Genomic DNA, 8,824 nt, shown 5'->3' on the forward strand with positions numbered 1-8,824 from the left:
AGCCAGAACTAGTAGTCCTGTTAGCTGCAGAAGGGATACTTTCTTTCAGAACCAGAGACATCTCATCATATTCTCCATCCATGGTGCATGTATCCACCACGTGCCTCTTACCACCTCAAACTAATTTCCCATTCCTAGTAGCCTCCTTCCACTACCGGGTTCAGTTCCAAATTGTGCAGTAGGAATAATTCTTTCAGTTCATGCAGGAGAAACAACATATCATGAAAGAAGATGATTTGCAGCTTCTCTACTCAGGTTGTGTTCTTTTATTTCTTTGGATTTCTGTACCCAATCAGTCAGAAAAAAAAAAAATGGATGCTTATGTCTTGATAAATATCTCCTACCCATGTGTCAGCAATCTAGAAATGATTTCCACAAACAGCCTTTCAAAGTAGATCCACTGATGTACCGGGCAGGGCTGTCCAGGTTCCACCGACTGTGGGTCAGTGCCAGCAGCAGGATGGAAGCCTGATGACACTGAGGACATTTGGAAATCAAGTCTCCCACAGCAACATGACCAATCACTTGTTTTGAAGAAAGAGAGTCCTCAAATCAGCTTTAGATAGATGTTTGATCAATGGACCCTTCTAATTCTAAACTCCTTTGTTTCAGAGATTGGAGGAAATTCAGGTTAAAACTGTGTTATCAAGGATACACATGGATAGAGTGCCTGCATTCCAAACTAAGAGGCCATTCGAGGAATTGAGACAAAAGTCAGCAGAGTAAATGTAAAAGTAAAATTCCTTTTCATTTACCTCAAATGTAGGGAAGCTATATGACCATCTGCATGAAAGAGGATAACCCTTTTTTTTAGACAAGACAGTCAGAACAGAAGTGTAGTCAGTCATCAGAGGCTAGTCAACACATATCATGGAAAATAGATGAAAGCCAGTGAAACAGAGAGAGCCTTATGAAGAGACCTGGAGTTTCAATGCCATCCCAAGGACAGATACGACAGCGCATGAAGGGGAATCCACAGTGTCAAAAAAGTCTGTCATTGCATGTCTAATATCATTTCCAGAGTTCAGGGGTCCACTTCCCCAAATAATTTTCCTACTTACTCAGTAACATCTGAAATTCCTTTTAAGAGGGACCACTCCATAAGCTGATTTTTAAAATTCACTGAAACGCACATATTACACGGTGAAGGTGCTCTTACCCATGGGTCTGGCTGGAGCACCTGGTGAATAGGGAACAAACATTTGTGGTGGTATAGAGAGGAGAGCTCTTCCAGCGAGTGCCTCCTAACTTCCCTGCCTCTGCTCCCCTCCTTTCTTTGCTCCCTCCTGTCTCAGCAGAGGGGGTGGTTTGGGAGGGAGTGACCCAGAGCTGAACTAATCTTTACCCCCATCTCCTGTGGTGTCCTGTGAGAAGCTCGGGCTCGATTCTCCATGCCACCTCCTAGCCTTGGACTTGGGTGACAAGTATTGGCACAGGTATTGGCAAAGGGGCTGGGCATCCAGATCACAGGGCTCAAATGTCTATCCCTGACATTCAGTCAGGTCCCTCATCTTGGTGTCGTGACTGTGCTGAGTAAGAAGAGATGCTCACTTATGAACTGTCTCATAGGTATTTGGAGAGGCTAAACAGGAATAAAAGGCTGTGATGTCACTAGCCGTGATGGTACAATTGTCTTCAGCAGAGAATACTATGCCTTGCTGTGAGACTAGTCCTATAGGAGCAGTCTATACTTTTCCAGTCTCATCTCCCATCCTCAGTGCGCCCCCGAGAATTCTCGGCCAAGCCTCCCTTCTACATGCATACACATGCACGCAATTCTAAAATACTCAGCTTCCCAGACTCCCTTGAAGCCTGGATGCCACGTGACCCATGAGATGTGAAGGCTCCTGAATTGGGCTTCCATTCCCTTCCCTTCCTGAATAAAATGTCAGGAGGAGACAGATGACTCTTGCTTATTGGTCTGCCCACTTTGTTCCTGCCCAGTGGTACAACAAGCCCATGACCATGAGAATAAAAATTACATGCCTAAGACAGTGAAGCAGCAGACAGAAGGAAGCAAGCCCTTGGAACAACCTTTGATCACATTTAGCACCAGCCAATGGGCTGCCTACCTACAGACTTCTGGTTAAAAAAGGAAAATGAATCCTTCCGTGGTCCCGGTTATAAATAGTTCTAACTGACATTTCCCTGACTTCTACAAACTTGCACTTTGGCATCATCATGTCCTTTGCTGTCATTGAGAGATGCCCTAAGAAACTCTTCTGTGACAGTTGCTATTGTCTTTATTGCACAATATAACTGGTCTCTCTGTGTCCAGTCTTCCCCCTCCAGTCCATTCTCTATTCTGCAGTCAGGATGGTCTTTTAAAGATTCTAATTTGATCATACAATAATCTTACTTACAGCTCTCTAGGGGCTTCCTGTGGCAGAAGCAGTTAACTGTCCTCCAAAATCTACACCCCACTTCCAGAGTGAAGATAATAATGCAGGATGGCTGCCCAGTCAGGGACAACCTTTTCAACCCCCCTTGCGTCTAGGCGGGGCTCTGCGACTACTTCCAGGGCAAGGTGATTAGGACACACCTGTGCTCTCTCCACCTTCTCTTTCGCCTCCACTGTCAGCAGGAGATGGACAAAGAGATGGAGGAGACACAGTAGAATTGCTACCTGAGGCAAAGCTGCCTGTCCATCAGGAACATCGCATCAGACTAATATGAGAGTCAGAAATAAACAACAGTGTGCACTGAGCCACTGAAATCTCGGGTGCTGTTTGCTATAGCAGCTAAGAGTACTCTGATACACTTTACATTGACCAAGGGATAAAGTGCAGAATCCTTAATGTGGCTCTCCACACTCTGGCACTAGCCCATGCTCTGTTCTCTCTTCACACCAATGAAACTGGACAATACTGGACAACTATAGGTCAACCAATTGCCTCCAGGTCTTCAAACAGGCCGTTCTCTTCTCCTTGTTTAGAAACTTCCTCCCCTGTTCTTTGCCTGACTAATTACTGTTATCCCGTAGGCACCTGGGATATCACTTCTCCAGAGAGGTCTTCCCTGACTAGTCTGTAGATAAAGCTTCCTTAAGATAGGCTCCTATGTCTCTCTGTTCCTTCCCTTTCAGATGATTCACTGCATTGTCAACATTTGCACTCCCTGCCCGACTGTAATCTCCAATAAAACAGAGGCATTTCTATCTGGTCATGACTATCTAGCTCCCTATTGATTAGTACAGTGCCAAATAGGTAGTAGGTCGTCAGTGAATACCTGTTGAATGTTGAATGGATGAAATGATAATGTCCCCGTTTGGGTAGACTCATGGGAAATATCACTCATGTTGCAGGAACTTCTAGCAGTTAAAAGAGTTATTTTAACAATGTTACTCTTTTCTTTTTTTTTGCGGTACACGGGCCTCTCACTGCTGTGGCCTCTCCTGTTGCGGAGCACAGGCTCCGGACGCGCAGGCTCAGCGGCCATGACTCAAGGGTCCAGCCGCTCCGTGGCATGTGGGATCCTCCCGGACCGGGGCACGAACCCGTGTCCCCTGCACCAGCAGGCAGACTCTCAACCACTGCGCCACCAGGGAAGCCCAACAATGTTATTCTTATATAATCATCTTTCTCTCTTTGCTTTGCCACTAGGAACTCACAGACAAAATTATATCCACTTTTAAAATTGCATAAAGCATACGTACATGCCTTTCTTGATCTAGTTCCATGTAGTAATTTAACTCTGCCTCTCTCATCAGCCCAAGTTTATTATTCTTTATCTGCAAGTTCTAAAAGTACTTTTGTGGACTCTTCAAACGCTCTTCTGTACAGAGTAGCATGTAAAATTTTTAAAGTTTCATTCTTAATGAGAGGGTTGGCCTATAATTCCTCCAGGCTTATGCTAACTTGGGAATAGTTAAAATTTATCTCTTCCTTTATTTTACTTATAAATATTGAATCTTCCCTGATACAACTTAGCACAAAGCTGCTTAGAATGGGTTTACATTACTTATGATAAAGGTCACTATGACTGAAGGCAGATGTTAAAAAAATGCTCTTCAACAAAATCATAAAATTTAAAGATGACACAGCTGAAAGAAGTTTAGGGATCACATGGTCTCATTCGCTCACATCATAAATGAGAAACGCTAAAAGCCAGAGAGGTAAAATGACCCTCCAAAGGCCATTCATTACATACAGTTACAGCTGAAGCTGGGACCCCCAACTCAGGTGAGTTTGTGCCTTAAGTCAATGTTCTTTTTACAGCATCCCCCAACCTTTTTGTTACTTTAAGCCAAGATATTGACATTCTAAGCCCCAAAACCTGTAAATGCACCTTATATGGCAAAAGGGACTTTGCAGGTGTAATTGAGTTAAAGACCTTGAGATGGGAAGATTATCCTCAATTATCAATTATCCAAGTGGGCATTAAATGCAATCACAGTGTCCTTAAAAGACAGAGGCAGAGGGAGGTTTGACTCCAGAAGAAGGAAAGGTAACATGATGACAGAAGCAGAGATGTGAGTGACGTGGCCATAAGCCACAACTACAGCCTTAGAACCCGCAAGAGGCAAGGAATGAATTCTCTCCTGGAGCTTACAGGGCAAGTACAGCCACGCCAATACCTTAATTTTAGCCCAGTGATTGTCATTTCAGACTTCTGTCCTCCTGCACTGTTAAAGAATAACCTTGTGTTGTTATAAGCCACAGATTTGTGATAATTTGTTACCATGGTGACAGGAGACTAATTCGCAAGGGTTAGCAAACTATGGCCTATGGACCAAATCTGGTCCATTGCCCGTTTTGGTAAATAAAGTTTTATTGGGACAGAGCCTGACTGTTCCTTAATGCAATATCTATTGACCGCTTTTGTGCTACCCTGTTAGAGTTGAGTAGAGTGACAGAGGCCACATAGCCTGCGAAGCCAAAGCTATTTATAATCTGCCCCTTTACAGAAAATGTTTGCTGACTCTGCTTTTAGCTATGAATTAATTCTACCTTTTCTCATATTTTCATTGTCTTTTTGGACTAGAAAGAATACGTGTTCATTATACAGAGTTAAAACATTCCAAAACTACATTATCTAGCAACTGTCATCAAGAGTTTGGGGCATGTAGGGAATTTGCTCTTTTCATCTACACATATGCTAATCTTTACTATCATGGTTGCTGTGATCAGTGTTTAAGTCTTTATATATTCATAAATTACAAAGGACTAAATACTTCATGAAGATGATACAATTGTGACACTTGTGAATATGTGAGCCAAAGGCAGAGAGAATAGCATGAAGCTGACAGGTTCCAAAGGTCCGTTTGGAGAATCTACAGATAGAGGCTACTGGGAGCGAATGAGGTGAGTGTTTTATGTATGGCCCGAGCCTTAGCATCCACTGGGCCCGGTTCAGATCCCCTCTTCTTCTGCCTGGCTGCCCCTTAGCCTCTCTGTGCATCAATTTCCTCATCTATAAAAAGGAGATATTAAGACTCATAGAGCAGTCATTAAGTAACAACTACAGAGATAATCATGTGAAGCACTCCACAGAGTGCCTGGCACATAGTCAGACTAAATACAAATGGTTGTTATAATTTTTAATAAATATTGCAATGTCTTGGTTTAAAATGTTCAGGGAAAATGATTTTTTAAAAATAACTGAACACAGAGCTACTTACCTGTCTGTCCACTCACCCTCTGACAGCGTATTCTTGCTTAAATATATACTTTCTTGAAAAAAAATAAAATAATAAAATAAAGTAAATTTTAAAATAAAAATAACTGTGTTAAATTTGAACACAAATTTTCCTTTTTAGCTTTTTCTAATTATAAAGTGGTTATTGTAGATAATTTGAATATGACTGAAATCATTAAAAAAATTACAATTACCTCTTAATCTCACCACCCTCACGTTACCATATTTACTATTTTGTCATATTTCCTTCTGTGTCCACATATCTGTGTCCCTTTATAACAAAAGATGAATCCTATTATATGTAAAGTTTGTGCCTTGCTCTTTTCACTAAAATCATTTTTTCTGATGTCATTAACTGGTTTTGGAAAAAAGTTTAATACCCACTCATCCATAGTTTTCCATGGATGTATTTCAAGCATTTTAATTCCATAAATATGTCCTAGCCACCTATTACACATCAGACACTCTGGCTGATGATGAAAGGGTGAAAGAGGAACTAGATATTTTCCCTACCCTCAAAGAGCTTCTAATTTTGTACCAAAAAAAAAAGGGCAAGCGCATTTTGTAATTCATAATACAAAGTAGATACACATCAGTATGATTAAAACAAATAATAATACAATGGGCTCAAGGATGAGTAAAAAGTGAAATTTTTCTCCTTCTTTGAAATTTCTGTTACCTATTTTCTCAATCACATTTGCAAAAAAAAGTTATCATCACTTGAGGGGCAATAGAACTAACAAGAACACTTTTTGCCAAGAAAGGAGAATGTTCCCCACAGTAAGCACGCTCTGGGAGGTATTTTGGAAAATGTAGCAAGTCCTTTTAAAGAGAAAGGAAATAAGGAGATTGTCATATCTGTCTCACCTTAGATAATAAAAGCTGGGTCGGCATCAGAAATTGGAAGCAAATTCTAGGAAACCTCTCTGAAGTTTCCACAAGGTGATCCAATTAAGATATGACTGGCAGCCATGAAAAGTTTTGGTACCGCCAAACCCCAAAGAAATTTTAGATGTAGAAACACAAGAAATATCTTGCTGGATAACCAAATATTTTTTGAAAGAGCCATATAGTATAGACTTAAGCTTCCAAGACATCACTGACTGTTTTTCTTGCCCTCCAGCCAAAGATAACCTAAGACAAGGGAAAACACTGGCTATCCCACGAAAGCCAGACAAGTAAACAGAAATTTGCAATGAATCTTTCTTAGCCTTAGCAAAGTCCAGGCCTAAAATCCATCTTCGGCGCATTAGAATGGAATCTCTTAGGTCAACTAACAAGCCCCGCCCAGCAGGGGTGCTGACATGGAACCACTCTGGAATCCCCTGCTCACTGTGCCTCCGTCTGCCATCATAAAGCACTGTGTAAACGGGGCCCCAGGTATTCTGGGCATCTCTGAAAGCTGCCAGCTCTTCCTGACTCCAGAGAAGAACCAGCCCCCACTCAAATAACATCTGCCCCCATGGTGAAACATCACGGAGGGATCCTTTGAGTTCACCCATCCTAGATGAGAGGTAACAGCACTAATGGAGGCCAAGAGAAGGAGGCATCAAGCCCTCTCCACAAGTCTCCTTTTAAGCAAGAATGTTAACCATAAATGACAGCCCTTAAAAGTCAGACTTCTTCTGACTCCTTCCTATTTTTGAATTGTCACATTGAGGACCAAAAGGAGGGGGATAACCTAGGAACTTAGGAAAATACCCCAAAACCACGTTACTCAAGTTGATTATAAAATAAAATCTAGTCATTCTTCTTAAAATACATTGGTTTATATATCATTTTAGTTGTATTCTTAAACTTGTCCCATCGGTGAGAACATTTTGAGGTCGTGAAACATTTGTTGAGTGCCTTCTGAGCAGAATTAATTCTTTTCTGGAATGAGATTGGGGTATCAATCAATCAAGCAATACTATGAAGAGCTTGTCGTGAGCATACCCTTATACTATTTATCATGTTTATATGAAAGGGGGAAAATAATCTCTATCCTCAAGATTAAGTTTATGGGGAAAACAGAGCAAACACAAATGATACTGTAGCAGACACTGTTAATTACCAACCCATCATCCATCAGGACCTCCATTTCCAGCCTCCTAGCACTGATTCTAGGTACAAACCCTCCAATATGTGCCCATGCCTTCAAGGAGAATGGCCCAAGTACCAGCTTTAGGGAAGGGATCTGCTGGGTCTAACTCAATAATGGCAGTCCCCTTTCCTTTGCATGTTTGGCCAATGAGATGGCCAAGTGAAGTCTGTTGAGTGGCAGCTTCTGAGAAAGATTCACTTGCTAAAAAAAAAAAAAAAGAAAAAGAAAAAAAGACACACAGGAAGACATGGATCTTCATGCTCTAGGAGATTTTTTTTTTCTTGATGTGATACCTGGATCAGCAGCAGTCCTCTTGCAACAATGAGATACAATCATGAACATGAACACCTACTACCTGAAGACAAAGCTCATGTGCTGAGAATGGCAAAAAAGAAAGATTAAAAGAACCTGAGACCTTAAGGAAGTCATCAAGCTGCTAATATAACCCACTCCAGAACTGTCTTACCTCCAGACTTCCAGTAACAGGATATAATAAATTTTTCTTGAAGAATAAGCCATTTCAGGTTGAATTTTCTACTACATCCAGCTGAAAGCCTCCTGAGTGGTACAGATACATAAATAAAAATGCATCTTTAAAGAACTGGCAAAGTGTACTCTCAGCTGATACGATGGAATAAGAATTTTAGAAAGAGCATTTTAGCCATAAAGGAGAGCATAGGCAGAGGTGTGCAACTCAGCTCTCTCAACACCTCTAAGTTTCTTCTGGGATGTCGTAAGGAATTCCTCTTCATGTTTTTAGTTCCAGGTCATCAAATCAGTTAGGTCAAGCATCTTACCTAGAAAGATATATCTTTGGAGAAATATATTTCATAAAATATAAACTGAGAAACATTTTGACTTATGTCAGTTAGAAGAATGTATAAATTGGGGAAGTAAGTGAAGTAAGATGAGTAATTTCTTAAGGTTCATCTGATAAAATGGATCCCAGTGAATAAATTTTAAGCAGCATTTTGTTTTCATTATTTTCATTATTTAAAATATAATATACATACAGTAAATGATCAGCTCTTAGGGGTTCCATTCAATCAGGTTTGAAAAATGCTTATCAACATCAATACACAGAACATTTCTATCACCCCAAAA

Source organism: Orcinus orca, chromosome 6, assembly GCF_937001465.1.
Source record: "Orcinus orca chromosome 6, mOrcOrc1.1, whole genome shotgun sequence".
In the NCBI taxonomy this organism is placed as follows: Eukaryota; Metazoa; Chordata; class Mammalia; order Artiodactyla; family Delphinidae; genus Orcinus; species Orcinus orca.